Source organism: Canis lupus, chromosome 16, assembly GCF_048164855.1.
Source record: "Canis lupus baileyi chromosome 16, mCanLup2.hap1, whole genome shotgun sequence".
Lineage (NCBI taxonomy): Eukaryota > Metazoa > Chordata > Mammalia > Carnivora > Canidae > Canis > Canis lupus.
In genome coordinates, this window is record NC_132853.1 from 42,568,485 (window position 1) to 42,582,725 (window position 14,241).

General features: G+C 43.5%; 1 protein-coding gene across 3 annotated transcripts in view; it reads right to left on the bottom strand.

Annotated features, from left to right (window-relative positions):
- The window catches only part of GJC1 (gap junction protein gamma 1), a 46,738-nt gene extending 33,286 nt beyond the window's left edge, over positions 1-13,452 (bottom strand). The window contains exon 1 of one of the 3 annotated variants that reach the window (XM_072780895.1): positions 12,296-13,452. The gene's annotated coding sequence lies outside the window, so the exon portion shown is untranslated. Of the gene's footprint in view, positions 1-11,205; positions 11,413-11,744; positions 11,951-12,295 lie in introns of those variants that run through there. The other 2 variants (XM_072780894.1, XM_072780893.1) reach the window with 2 other exon arrangements.
- Positions 13,453-14,241: the final 789 nt, after the last annotated feature.

Below are 14,241 nucleotides of genomic sequence, written 5' to 3' on the forward strand. Positions count from 1 at the left end.
GTTCATTCTCTTTGTTTTACTATATTGCCATCGTATGACCATATCACAATTTATCCATTCTATTGCTAATGGGCATTTGAGCCGTTTCCAGTTTGAGGATATATGAATGATGCTACTATGAACATTCCATATGTCTTAGAGTGAATATATGTATGAATTCCTGTTGAGTACCTAGAAGTAAATTGTCATGTCAGCTTCAATAAGTTAGTATTTTTCCAAAGAGAAAAATTTATCAATTTACATTCCTACCTATTTCTTCTTCTTTCGTGTAAGCAACTAATAGAAAAAAAATTAGAAATATATATGTATGAAAAAAAAAAAAAGAAATATATATGTATGGATTTTTTTTTGCAGAGGGAGAGAAAGAATCTTTTTTTTTTTTTTAAGATTTTATTTATTTATTCATGAGAGACACACACAGAGAGAGGCAGAGACATAGGCAGAGAGGGAAGCAGGCTCCATGAAAGGAATCCGATGTGGGACTCAATCCTGGGACTCTGGGATCACGCCCTGAGCTAAAGACAGACAGACGCTCAACCGCTGAGCCACCCAGGTGTCCCAGGAGAGAAAGAATCTTATGCAGGCTCCATACCAAGTACAAAGCCCAATGAGGGGCTCAATCTCAAAACACTGAGATCATGACCTGAGCTGAAATCCAGATTCCAACACTTAACCAACCACACCACCCAGGCATGCAACATTTAAATAACATTGAGCCAGATATCTTATCAGCTAAATAAAGCCTGCCAATTTGTGACCTGTTTAAAAAGAATATTTCAATATGTGGCGGAAATGCTCATATGTAGTAGAGACAAACAAACAAACAAAAAATCTCCAGCAACATAATATACATGAATGGAAATACACCAACACTGATAATGGCCTACGAACAATTTCTACTTGCTTTTCAGTGTTTTCTACAATAAACATGTTAATAAAGGAGTTGGCAAAGCTTTCCTATGCAACAAAAGCCCTGAGGGAAATTTTAAAAGTAGGTCGGGGCACACATTCCATATTTGCATACATTCATAAAGACCTAATTAAGTAATGGATATATCACAGAAAACTATCTCATAGAGCCTTTGATACAGTTACTACACCCCCTTGCATAAAGAGATTCAAGACAGAACTTATATAAAATTCCACTCCAGAGTAAAACCGAGTCTAGAGGCTAATTCTTAATTTGTAAGGATATATCAAAAGATAGTTTATTTAAGCAATCTCTACATATAACATGGGGTTCAAACTCATGACCCCAAGATCAACAGTGAGGTGCTCCACCAACTGAGCCAGCCAGGAGCCCCAAAAGAGAGTAGTATTCTGACACGATGTCTTATATACAGCAGTTTACTATCATAATGTTGTTCTTTGCATTTCTTTATAAACTCACTATAAAATGGTTCAGAAGCAACACAGAAAATTAACATATTTAATATTCCCTTGAAAAATATAGTAGTTGTCACTGCTACCTGCTGGTTATTGAATGTCTGATATTGAGTATTTGGAAAGAGTTACCTTTATTTGAGAAAATGATTATCAAAATAGCCACCAAAAACTTAACCAGTCTTCATTATTTTTTTATAAAGATTTTATTTTATTTATATAGAAAGAATGCCCACTAGAGGACACGAGCAGCGGGCAGGGCAGAGGGACAAGAACAAGCAGACTCCCTGCTGAGCAGGGAAACCCAATTAGGGTTGGATCTCAGGACCCTGAGATCATGACCTGAGCTGAAGTCAGATGAAGTCAGACAACCCACCAAGCCCCCCAGTCTCCACTGTAAATGAATGCTATTAAATCCTCATTTGCCATATAAAAATGTTATAAAACTCATACTTTCGGTCCTAATCACTCCACTTCATTTTTTTCTCCTTCAGTTCAAGGGTTCTTCTGTTGGGATAAGAATATGCCCATGAGACTCAGTACAAACCCAAGAGATATTTCTGAGAGAAAATGCTAAGTGTTAATATACTGCCCTAGAATTTTTTTAAAAAAGATTTTATTTATTCATGAAAGACACAGAGAGAGAGAGAGAGAGAGAGAGAGAAGCAGAGACACAGGCAGAGAGAGAGAAGCAGGCTCTAGGTAGGAAGCCCAATGTGGGACTTGATCCCGGAATTTGGGGATCATGCCCTGGGCCAAAGGCAGATGCTCAACTGCTCAGGCACCCAGGTGTCCCTAGATGAATTATTTAAAGCAAAATTATCGGGTAGCCCGGGTGGCTCAGCGGTTTAGTGCTGGGCCAGGGCGCGATCCTGGAGACCCAGACCCAGGATTGAATCCCACGTCAGGTTCCCTGCATTTCCCTCTGCCTCTGTCTGTGACTCTCTCTGTGTGTCTCTCATGAATGAATGAATGAATGAATGAATGAATGAATGAATGAACGAACTTTTAAAAAAGGGCAAAATTATCTGTTACTTTAAGGCTTTGAAGATTAGCTAAACTGGAATCTAATAAGACCACTATTCTGAAATTGGAGTCTCATCTCCACTTTCCTACCTCAAATAACTATTCTGATATATATGTAATTCCAAACCACAAAGAAAAACCAAAACAACAGTTTTCTGAGATAAAGAAAATGAGATAAGAAATAAATTTCTTCTTTTTCTTAAATTAAGTTTCTTTACCAAACATGGGGCTCAAACTCACAACCCCAAGATCAAGAGTTGTATGCCCCACAGACTGAGCCAACCAGACACCCTAAGGAGGAAATAAACTTTTATTAAAAGAGGTTCAAAATGCTAAGATGCAGGGGATTAGCTGGCTGGCTCAGTTGGTAGAATGTGGGACTCCTGATCTTGGGGTAGTAAGTTCAAGCCCCATGTTGGGTGTAGAGTTTACTTTTTAAAAATGCAAAGGAAGGGCAGCCCTGGTGGCCCAGCGGTTTAGCGCCGCCTTCAGCCTGGGGTGTGATCCTGGAGACCCAAGATTCAGTCCCACATCGGGCTCCCTGCATGGGGCCTGCTTCTCCCTCTGCCTGTGTCTCTGCCTCTCTCTCTCTTTGTGTCTGTCATCACATTTTAAAATCTTAAAAAAAAATGCTAAGGAATAAATAAATAAAAATAAAAAATAAAAAATGCTAAGGTAGGGCAGCCCAGGTGGCTCGGCGGTTTAATGCCGCCTTCAGCCCAGGGTGTGATCCTGAGACCCAGGATCGAGTCCCACGTCAGGCTCCCTGCATGGAGCCTACTTCTCCCTCTGCCTGTGTCTCTGCCTCTCTCTGTATCTCCCATAAATAAATAAATAAAATCTTAAAGAAAAAAATACAAGCAATATAAATATAACTAAAGAAAAGTCCCCTTTAAAACAACGACAAGAGGGCAGCCCCGGTGGCGCAGCGGTTTAGTGCCGCCTGCAGCCTGGGGTGTGATCCTGGAGACCCAGGATCGAGTCCCACATCAGGCTTCCTGCATGGAGCCTGCTTCTCCCTCTGCCTGTCTCTGCCTCTCTCTTCGCGCTCTCTGAATGAATAAATAAATCTTTAAAAAAAAATAAATAAATAAAAATAAAACAACGACAAGGGGATCCCTGGGTGGCGCAGTGGTTTGGCGCCTCCCTTTGGCCCAGGGCGCAATCCAGGAGACCCGGGATCGAATCCCACGTCGGTCTCCCGGTGCATGGAGCCTGCTTCTCCCTCTGCCTGTGTCTTTGCCCCTCTCTCTCTCTCTCTCTCTGTGACTATCATAAATAAATAAAAATTTAAAAAAAATCTATAAAACAACGACAAGTAGGAGTGCCTGGGTAACGCTGTTAGTTAAACTGTCTGGCTCTTAGATCTGGCTCAGGTTTGATATCAGGGTCATGAGATCAAGCCCTGAGTCCAGCTCTATGTTCATTGTGGAGTCCCCTTGAGTTTCTCTCTCTCTCCCCTTGCCCCTTCCCCCAGCCTCCTTGCTCTTGCTCTCTCTCAAATAAGTCTTTTTTTAATGCACTTCTCTTTTTTTTTTTTAATTAAAAATTTTATTTATTTATTCATGAGAGACAGAGAGAGAGTCAGAGACATAGGCAAAGGGAGAAACAGGCTTCCTCTGGAGAGCCTGATGCGGGGCTCCATCCCAGGACTCCAGGATCATGACCTGAGCCAAAGGTAGACGTTGAACCACTGAGCCACTCAGGTGTTCCTCAAATAAATAAATCTTAAAAAAAAAAAAAAAAAAAAAAAAAAAGAGCAACAAATAGATGAAATACTTAGGAATAAGGCTAAGAAAAAAATATACATCTTTTAAATAAGAAACACTTAAAAATTACTGCCAAGAGGGGGATCCCTGGGTGGCTCAGCGGTTTAGCGCCTGCCTTTGGCCCAGGGAGCGATCCTGGAGTCCTGGGATTGAGTCCCAGGATCGAGTCCCGGGATCGAGTCCTGCGTCGGGCTCCCGGCATGAAGCCTGCTTATCCCTCTGCCGGTATCTCTGCCTCTCTCTCTCCCTCTCTATCATAAATAAATAAATCTTAAAAAAAAAAATTACTGCCAAGGAATGTAAAACACTTCAAAGCTTTAGACATAAAACATAAAACATTATATGTTCTTGGAAACAAAATCATCATAAGATATTAGTTCTCCCTAAACTGATCTAAAATATAATATCATCTTGATTTCTAAAAATGCCAATAGAATTTCTTAAGGACCAGACAAACTGACTTTTTTTTGTTTTTAAAGATTTTATTTAGGGGATCCCTCGGTGGCGCAGTGGTTTAGCGCCTGCCTTTGGCCCAGGGCGCGATCCTGGAGACCCAGGATCGAATCCCACGTCGGGCTCCCTGCATGGAGCCTGCTTCTCCCTCTGCCTGTGTCTCTGCCTCTCTTTCTCTCTCTAGAACTCTCATGAATAAATAAATAAAATCTTAAAAAAAAAGAAAAAAAAAAAGGGGATCCCTGGGTGGCGCAGCGGTTTGGCGCCTGCCTTTGGCCCAGGGCGCGATCCTGGAGACCCGGGATCGAGTCCCACGTCGGGCTCCCTGTACATGGAGCCTGCTTCTCCCTCTGCCTGTGTCTCTGCCTCCCTCTCCCTCTGTCTCTCATGAATGAATGAATAAATAAATAAATAAATAAAAGCTTTTAAAAAAAAAAAAAAAAAAAAAAAAGAAAAAAAAGAATGTCAAAGAAAAAACCTAATCTCCAATTTCTTTATTATAGCTGACAGCCTATATAAGCTAGCTATGATTATTTTCCTGGGAGGCAAGTGTACACGTTGTGTATACTATACCATTGGTGACCACTATATTTTTGGTCTATTAAAACCGAAGATCAGTCAGGTCATGGCTATTAGTAAGTTTACATCAATAAATATTTATCAAGTAACTAGCACTGTATTGGCATAGAAGACCAACAGTGTAAAAAATAACATTAAATAATGAGGCTTTTAATTAGAAGAATAAAAGCTTTGTCAGAAATTACTTGCTATATCAGCAACTATAAATAAAAAAGAAATTAGTAAGCACTCAAATAATTGTTGAATACAGAAATGAACTACAAGCTAGGTACTGATGATAGATATTACTACTGACTGCATGAAATATGAACAGTCTACTGGTAAAAGTCATACAAATAATTAATCAGATCAAATGGCAAATAATACAAATAATTAACAGTCTAATGGTAAAAGAGTCATACAAATAATTAACCAAAATTAATTCTTTGCAAGAGAAGTGCAGGATGCCATAAGAGTATGTTATTGAGTTCCCTAACTGAATCTAGGAGGATCAGAAAATGTTTCTCCACAAAAGCAATATTTTAAGCATATTCTGAAGAACTGAGGAGCTGCCTTTCAGGCAGAAGAATTAGCTACAGCATGTTCTAAGCCTTTAGGTGAGCTTTGAACCTTTAAGGAATAGGGGAAGGGAAGAAAAAAAGAAAAGAAAAAAGGAAAGGAAAAGAGAAAAGAAAAGATCAATAAACTAGACCACTCATAACAAAAAAGTAAATACAAAGACATGATGCTGGAGAAGGAGGCAAGGCCAGATTAACCCTTGTTAAATGAAGAAGGAAGGCCTAAAACGGAAAACAGAAGTTTTCAGGTAAGTGAGGGACTTCCTTAAATTTGTTTTATAAAGGGATGCCTGGGTGGCTCAGCGGTTGAGCCTCTGCCTTTGGCTCAGGGCCTAATCCCTGATTCCCAGGAGTCCATGAGCTCCTTGCATGGAGCCTGCTTCTCCTCCCTCTGCCTGGGTCTCACCTCTCTTTCTGTGTCTCTTATGAATAAATAAATAAAATCTTTAAAATAAATTTGTTTTATAAAGACAACTGTAGCTGCTGTGAGAAGAGCTGATGAGGACATACTGCTTAGGGTATATACGTATGTAGTAAAAGTATAAAGAAATGCAAGGAATAATAAATTCAATTGGTGAATTACCTACACTGAAGGTTGAGGGAAGGAGGATGCAATCAGGTGGGGAAACACAGAAGACCTGACCTTTACTGGTAATATTTTATTTCCCTAAGCTGCAAGGTAGTTAAAATATTTATTGTAGTATTATTTTTATTACTTTTTCTGTCTTAAATATCTCAAACTACCCCCCCCTTAAAAACAAGAGTGAATGAGAAAGGGCTATTTATAATTGATTATAAATTGTCTTAGAAAAAGGTGACCTAGACTAGATAGGAAGACAAAAAGTAGGGGTGGCTCAGCGATTTAGCCCCTGCCTTCCGCCCAGGGCGTGATCCTGGAGTCCTGGGATCAAGTCCCACATGGGGCTCCCTGCATGGAGCCTGCTTCTCCCTCTGCCTGTGTCTCTGCCTCTCTCTCACACATCTCTGTGTTTCTCATGAATAAATAAATAAAATCTAAAAAAAAAAAAAAAAAAAGGAAGACAGAAGGTAGAAATCACGAGTCAGTAAGTTGTTGATAGAGCCACTTAATGAAATGGTACAGTGAAGAAGGTCTATTTGAAGCCAAGATCAAGAGGTCAGTCTGGGCAACTCAATTCAAAAAAAGTACCTCTGAAAAGGACGCCTGGCTGGCTCAGGGGTTTGGCGCATGTCTTCGGCCCAGGGCATGATCCTGGGGTCCTGGGATCAAGTCCCACATCGGGCTTCCTGCATGGAGCCTGCTTCTCCCTCCGCCTGTGTCTCTGCCTCTCTCTTTCTCTGTGTCTCTCATGAATAAAAAAAAAAAAAAAAAAAAAATCTTAAAAAAAAAAAAAAGCACCTCTGAGTAGTTAAGTAGAGATGCTGAGTGGGCAGCTGGGATAAGAAGTTTTGGAGGCAGACAAAAATTTGGGAGTATTAAAAATACATATGGTAACTGAAGCCACAGAATGGATTAGATTAGAGGACCAAGAGTTGAGAAAGACTGTCAATTAAAGATCTGGTAGAGAGGATGGGGGAAAAACCTGAAAGAACAATCAGAGAGCAAGGGCAAGGGGAGGCAAGAATCAAAAACCAAGAAAAAAGAGCACTTCAGGAAGGAAATTTCTGAATCCAAATAAACACCTATTCTGAAGTGGGCAATTAGGAATCAGAGGTCCAGGCACCTGGATGGCTCAGTGGTTGAGCGTCTGCCTTTGGCTCAGGTTGTGATCCTGGGGTCCTGGGATTGAGTCCCACATCAGGCTTCCTGGAGGGGGCCTGCTTCTCCCTCTGCCTACATCTCTGTGTCTCTCACAAATAAATAAATAAAATCTTTAAAAAAAAAAAAAAAAAAGAATCAGGAGTCCAAGAATGAGTCAAAGGGAATTCCCTAAAAATAGAAGTCCAGATCGACCTTATTCTGAACATTCCCAAAAGAAATGTTATAATTCAGCTAAGTAACAATAAATTCAGTCAAAACTAATAAATCATACAAAGAGGGATGCCTGGGTGGCTCAGTGGTTGGGCATCTGCTTTTGGCTCGGGCGTGATCCTGGGGTGTCAGGATAGAGTCCCGCATCAAACTCTCTGCATGGCGCCTGCTTCTCCTCCCTCTTCCTATGTCTCTGCCCCTCACTGTGTCTCTCATGAATAAATAAATTCTTAAAAAAAAAAAAAAAGAAAAAAGAAAAAAAGATCAGGGACGCCTGGGTGGCTCAGTGGTTTAGCGCCTGCCTTTGGCCCGGGGTGTGATCCTGGAGTCCCAGAATCGAGTCCCACATCGGGCTCCCTGCATGGAGCCTGCTTCTCCCTCTGCCAGTGTCTCTGCCTCTCTGTCTGTGTGTCTCTCACGAATAAATAAGTAAAATCTTCAAAATAAAATAATTTTAAAAAATCATACAAAGATGTACATGAAAATATTCTTTATAACTATGAGACGTGAATACAAATTAGAGAATAGGGATGTGTGAAGTTTATTCCATTTCTATAAAAACTTTCTCCTAAATCCTATACATTTCTTTTGTTTCAAAGATTTCAGATAATTTCCAAATTGTTAAATCTTCTAGCACGTTAAACTGTAAGCATTTTGAAAGCAAAACCATAGTACTTAATCTTCAGTATCTAGTTTAGTGTCTAGCAAATACTCAAATGAAAAGAAATAGTTCACTAATGAATGAATGGCACCAGAGTACTTTTGTCCAAATTGCGCTGGTGCTACAAGCAATATAGCTAAAAACAAAACCAAACAAAAACCAAACTGAGGGCTCTACTCATTCTACACAACACTTGTTTTCTTTAGGAATTAAATGAAATCTGCAGAGATCTTATCCTTTTCTTAGGGGAAAAAAACTCTTTGGGCAACACATTCCACACACAGGTCTCAATGACAAACTTGATGGCTGTCAACACCTATAGTGTTTGCAAAACTCAAGAATGTACTACCACCATATGCCAGCCAGTATTGACCGTCTGGTCATTCATTCTAAGGAGCTGTAGAAAATAGCAATGCTCAGACTTAAAAGAATAGGTCCTTACTTTCACAAAAATTAAACTCATCAGTTGCAGTATATATCTGAAAATTGCTGGCACTTAGCTGATATTAACAGTTCCTAATTGTGTTTTAAGTTAAAATATCAGCTAAAATCTTTTTTTTAATTATTTTTTTATTTTTTTTTATTTATTCATGATATTCACCACAGAGAGAGAGAGGCAGACACACAGGCAGAGGGAGAAGCAGGCTCCATCCATGCAGGGAGCCCGATGTGGGATTCGATCCCGTGTCTCCAGGATCTCGCCCTGGGCCAAAGGCAGGTGCCAAACCGCTGCGCCACCCAGGGATCCCTAACATATCAGCTAAAATCTATTGTCATATGTATTCTAAAAGAAATGGTCTAAAAAAAGTCATCCCATTTTTCTTTTTTTCTTAAAAAATATTTTACTTATTTGAGAGAGAGCATAAGCAGGGGGAGCCGGAGAAGCAGGCTCCCTGCTGAGCAAGGAGCCAGATGCGAGGCTAGATCCCAGAAGGCAGATGCTTAACTGACTGAGCCACCCAGGCACCCCATTGCATTTTTCTTTCCCTAAATTTCTATCAGATATTTTGGCTAGGAGTCACACATTTCTACGCTACAAGAAAAGCACCGATCAATAAAAATAAATACATTAGTAAGTAAAAAAAAGCACTAATTTGTAAATAAATAAGTATATTCCCAGTTGCACTAACTGTCCAGACTAATAATAATGAAAAAAAAAGAAAAGAAAAAGAAGAGAACACAGCTCATTATTCTGAAATGTGAACAAACTTCAAATAAAAAGCCCAGCTTTTTGGAATTCATCTCTTCGCAGTGAATTAGGCATGGAACAAATTATGGACTTACTAAGAGAATGAAACTCTAGATTTTAATGATATATTTTGTATTCTAGGATCCCAATTACTGAATTGATAGGGAGAGCCTGGAAATATGGTGGTGGGTGGTGAGGCTAATCTGAGACAGACCATCTATTCCTTCCCTTTGGTTAATTTATACAAATATAAAATAAGAATATAAATATTATCAAGGGGTGACAGTATTTAAGTAAGACTGTTATGCTGAAGATACGTTAACTTTTTAAATCCTTTGGACTGAAGGCTAAAAGTCAATTCTACCTTCATGAACTGAACTGAAAGTCTCAGGGTCCTTTGCTCTTGTTTGAAAGAATTGTGGTAGTTACTTAGTACAGATAGAAAACCAATTCTGAAGTCACACAACCTAAAAAAAAGCTAAAAGCAATGACTTTTAGAAAGGGTATTTGAAATGCTCTGGAAAAGCGCACGACAGTTTAAGACAAGCAGTAAATAGTTATCAAACCATTACAAATCAGGACAAAATAGGGAGAACTTCCATAGAGCTCCTATATATTCTCTTCAAAATGTCCTTTACTTACAATACTCTGCTCACAAAGACCTGGTGAACACGAAGATGCAGATTTGTTTACCACACCTTTTTACCTTTTACCCAGAAGAGTCAGTTCATGTTTAATTCTGCCATTCTATACCACTGAAGAAATCTAAAGCAACTGCAATATACTATGCTAAATTCCAAAAAATAAAACCAGCGAAACTCCGGAAAAAACGTCGTAACCACGATTCACAATATATTTAGTTAGAAGCTCTGGAATTAAGTTTATTTTTCTGCATTCTTACTCTGAATAATACCTAAACTCTCTTTAGGGGGTAAAGGGCTTGATCCTTAAATTATTACTCCCCTTCCCTACAGATAGGTTATGTACTCGAGATGTGCTGTTCCTCCGTTTATCAGGAATTTAAAATCCCCTTCATTTACACAGCTTGATTTTTATAGCGCTTTCACACACACTCACTTGCAAGGATGCACAACACGAAACGTACAATCATTTTAGACGAATCCGGCACAAGATAACGCTCATCCAGAACTTACTCTACCTCGATGTACTCGATTCCACAAAGTACGGTCCTGATGCTACCAACAAAATAAGGCGTGAGCACAATGAAATCTGTACCGCTTGCAGGTTCTCAAGGAACAAACATTCCTTCAAACGATAAATCCACACCCGCCCGCCTCGCAAAGAAAAAGTAATCCCGATTTTAGAAACAGTCGCAAGGGAAGGAAAACAACGCAAATTCTAAACCACACATTCATGTAAATCCTTTCAACTCGAAAGCTCCAAACGCAGCCACCAGCCACACAATTGGCCACAATCGCAGCTTTAGCGCCTTCTCGTAATTTTGAATCTGGAGACTGAAGGGAAAACAAAACAGTCGTCCAAAGTTTCACGAAGTAGGGGGGAAAAATCATTGTAAGTAAAGGAAGCATGCTAATCAGGAGGCGACCGCGCCGTGCCCCCCGCACCCCGATTCCCCTCTGCCAGCCCTCCAAGTAAAGCTTGTCTGAAACACTGACAGGAGGCAGGAGTCCCAGCCGCCGTGCTGGAGGACGGAGTCACACGAACCGCACGCCGCCCGGAGGGATGTCAGGGGCCGAGCGTCGGGAGACAAAGACCAGCCCGCGAAGCGCCCGGGCGGCGAGGGGCGGCCCCGGCGCGGCCCTGCGCCCCTAACCGCCCCGAGGAGTTGCGAGCACCGCCGAGCGCCGCCCAAGTGCGCGCCCGGGGTCCTCCGGGCTCCCCGCCCACCCAGCGCGGCCGGCGCCGCCCGGGCCCACCCCCGGGCCGTTTCCCTCCCAATTTGGGAACCGCGCGCCCAGGGACAAAGGGGGAGGGCGCGCCGGGGGCGGCGGCGGGCCGCGGGGCAGACGCCCCTCGGGGATCGGCGGGAAGTCTCGGCAGCGGCCCCGCCCGCCCCCCCCCACGCGGCCGCACACGTCCCGGGACCCCTGCCCCCCCCCGCAGCCCCTTCCCCCGGCCTCCGCACAAGTTCTCCCGCCCCCCCCGAGCCCCGCCCCTTGCCCGCTTCGGAGCCGGCCCTGCGGCCGCCCCTCACCGGGCGGCGTGTTCCCCGGGAGCCGCCTCCTCCGCCGGGCCTCGGCCCGTCCCACCGGCCGCCGCCTCATGTGCCCCGCGTCGCCATCGCCTTCGCCGCCACCTCTCCTCCAACTCTCGCCGCCGCCCTCGCCTCAGTCTCCAGCCGAGGCCGAAGCCGCTCCCGCCGCCGCCTCCCGCTCCCGCCGCCCGGACCCGCGGGGAGGCGCCTGCGCACTACGCGCCGCGGTGGGGGCGGGGGCGTCCCGCCGCGGCCTGGGAGCAGGGGGCGCGCGGCACGTGGCGCTCGGGTGGGAGGGGGCGCCCCGGAGCGCGCGGGCGGCGGCGCGGGCGTCCAACTTTCCGCGGGCGGGCCCTCGCGCGCTCCCGGGCAGCCCCGGAGGCGCGGAGCGTGTGGGTGCCACCCGCGTGGAGTCTGGACCCGGGTGGGCGCAGACCTCGCCCCCAGGACAATTCATTCCTCCAGCTTGCTCCTTGGGGCAGCAGCCCCCCGGCAGCCAGCGCCTCACTTTGCGCTTTGTGCCTCCGTCTCTGCCGGAGGACACGCCTTACCTGGGCATCCTAGGTCGGTCCTACGAGCCTCGGAGTTGTCTTCTGTGCGCTCAGCCGAGGCCTGGGTCCAATGTGACACATCAGGATGCTGACGCCCGGGTCTAGGTTCTGCTCCTACAGGCAGTCGTCGGGCTACCCATCCTCGCTCCTTTGAGTCGTGGGTTTTAGTGGCGTTCGAGATACTTTTGAGGTCCCGGGCTTCTCGGATTTGCAAGACCCTAATAGGCCATTTCCTCTTAACCCCTTGCATCCCAGTGGGATCCCATTCAAAGGACTTTCTGAAGATTTGCACGCATGGGAATCTCCAGCCTTAAACTTCCTCGCCTCTGAGGAATCTGGAAACTCCTTCAAAATGCTTTTAAGTACAGTGAGTCCGTGCCTAACAACGGAAGTCGTACTAAGGAGATGATAGAGTACTTGGTATTATGTTAGACAACTCCTGTACTCCTGAATTATCTCATTTGACCATCACTATACAAAAGGATAGGCTTCCACTTTACCCTTTTGACCACAGAGGAAATTAAGCTCTAACAAATGAGGTGACTTGTTACAGGTCAAACCTTCCCATCCCGAAAGCCAGGCTGGAACTAAAGGCTAGTTCATAGGGCTGGGCATCTGGCCCACTGACAAAAGTTTTGTTTGGCCAGTACAATGTTTTCTAAAAGTATGAATTAATTGCCGAAAGTTTAAAATCCAGAATTTTGGCTTCTCTCAAATAGTGGGAGGGGAAATGTGCCCTTTGAGCCTCTAGTTTCAATGGGTGCCTACTTCTGAGTAATATTTATTTATTTAGGGCAGGCACTGTCTCCATTTAGCTGTTTGAATCATTTTCATTACCTGCTTGACCTCTGTATTTAAGTTCTCCTCCCCCAAAACTTGCCATGCCCTAGTCATTCCCACCCCCCCATCACATCACCTTTCTACAAATGTATTTAAAATGACAAGTGTGAGGACCCTGTAAATATATGAAGATATGATAAAGAACATGTCTTACTTGGGATGCCTGGGTGGCTCAGCGGTTAAGTGTCTGCCTCTGGCTCAGGGCATGATCCTGCGGTCTGGGGATGGAGTCCTGAATCAGGCTCAGGTTGTGGTCCCTGGTCCTGGGATCAAGTCCCACATTGGGATCCCTTCAGGGAGCCTGCTTCTCCTTCTGCCTATGTCTCTGCCTCTCTCTCTGTCTCTCCTGAATAAATAAAATCTTAAAAAAAAAAAAAGTCAAACTAAAATAACACAGGAGACAACATCACTATATAGATTAAAATATTAAAACTAATATCCTGCTTGTGCACCTCTACATTGGTACAAATCGCTTTGGAAAATGGCAGTATCTGGGGATCCCTGGGTGGCGCAGTGGTTTGGCGCCTGCCTTTGGCCCAGGGTGCGATCCTGGAGACCTGGGATCGAATCCCACATCGGGCTCCCTGCATGGAGCCTGCTTCTCCCTCTACCTGTGTCTCTGCGCCTCTCTCTCTCTCTGTGACTATCATAAATAAATAAAAATTAAAAAAAAAAAAAGGAAAATGGCAGTATCTACTAAAGCTAAACTTATGCCTACACTATGACTGCAGTTCCATGGAAATTCCACAGAAATGTGCACAGATGTTTCCCAAAATACATGTAGTAATATGTTCATAGCAACATTATTTGTAATAGCCAAAATACTGGAAACCCCCCAAATGTCCAACAACTGTAGAAAGGATATATGAAATGTTATAGTCACACAATGGTACCTTTGCAGCAACGACAATGAATGATCTACAATTACATGAGATAGATGAATCTCACAAAACTTTCCATTTATATGAAGTTCAAAAACAGGCTAAAGTACCCCTTGTTGTTAGGAATAAGGATAATGGTTACTTAGGGGTAAGGTTAGTCACAGGGAGCATGAGGGGGCTTTTGGGGGACTGGTCCTGTTCTAGATTGGATGTTGAATACACGAA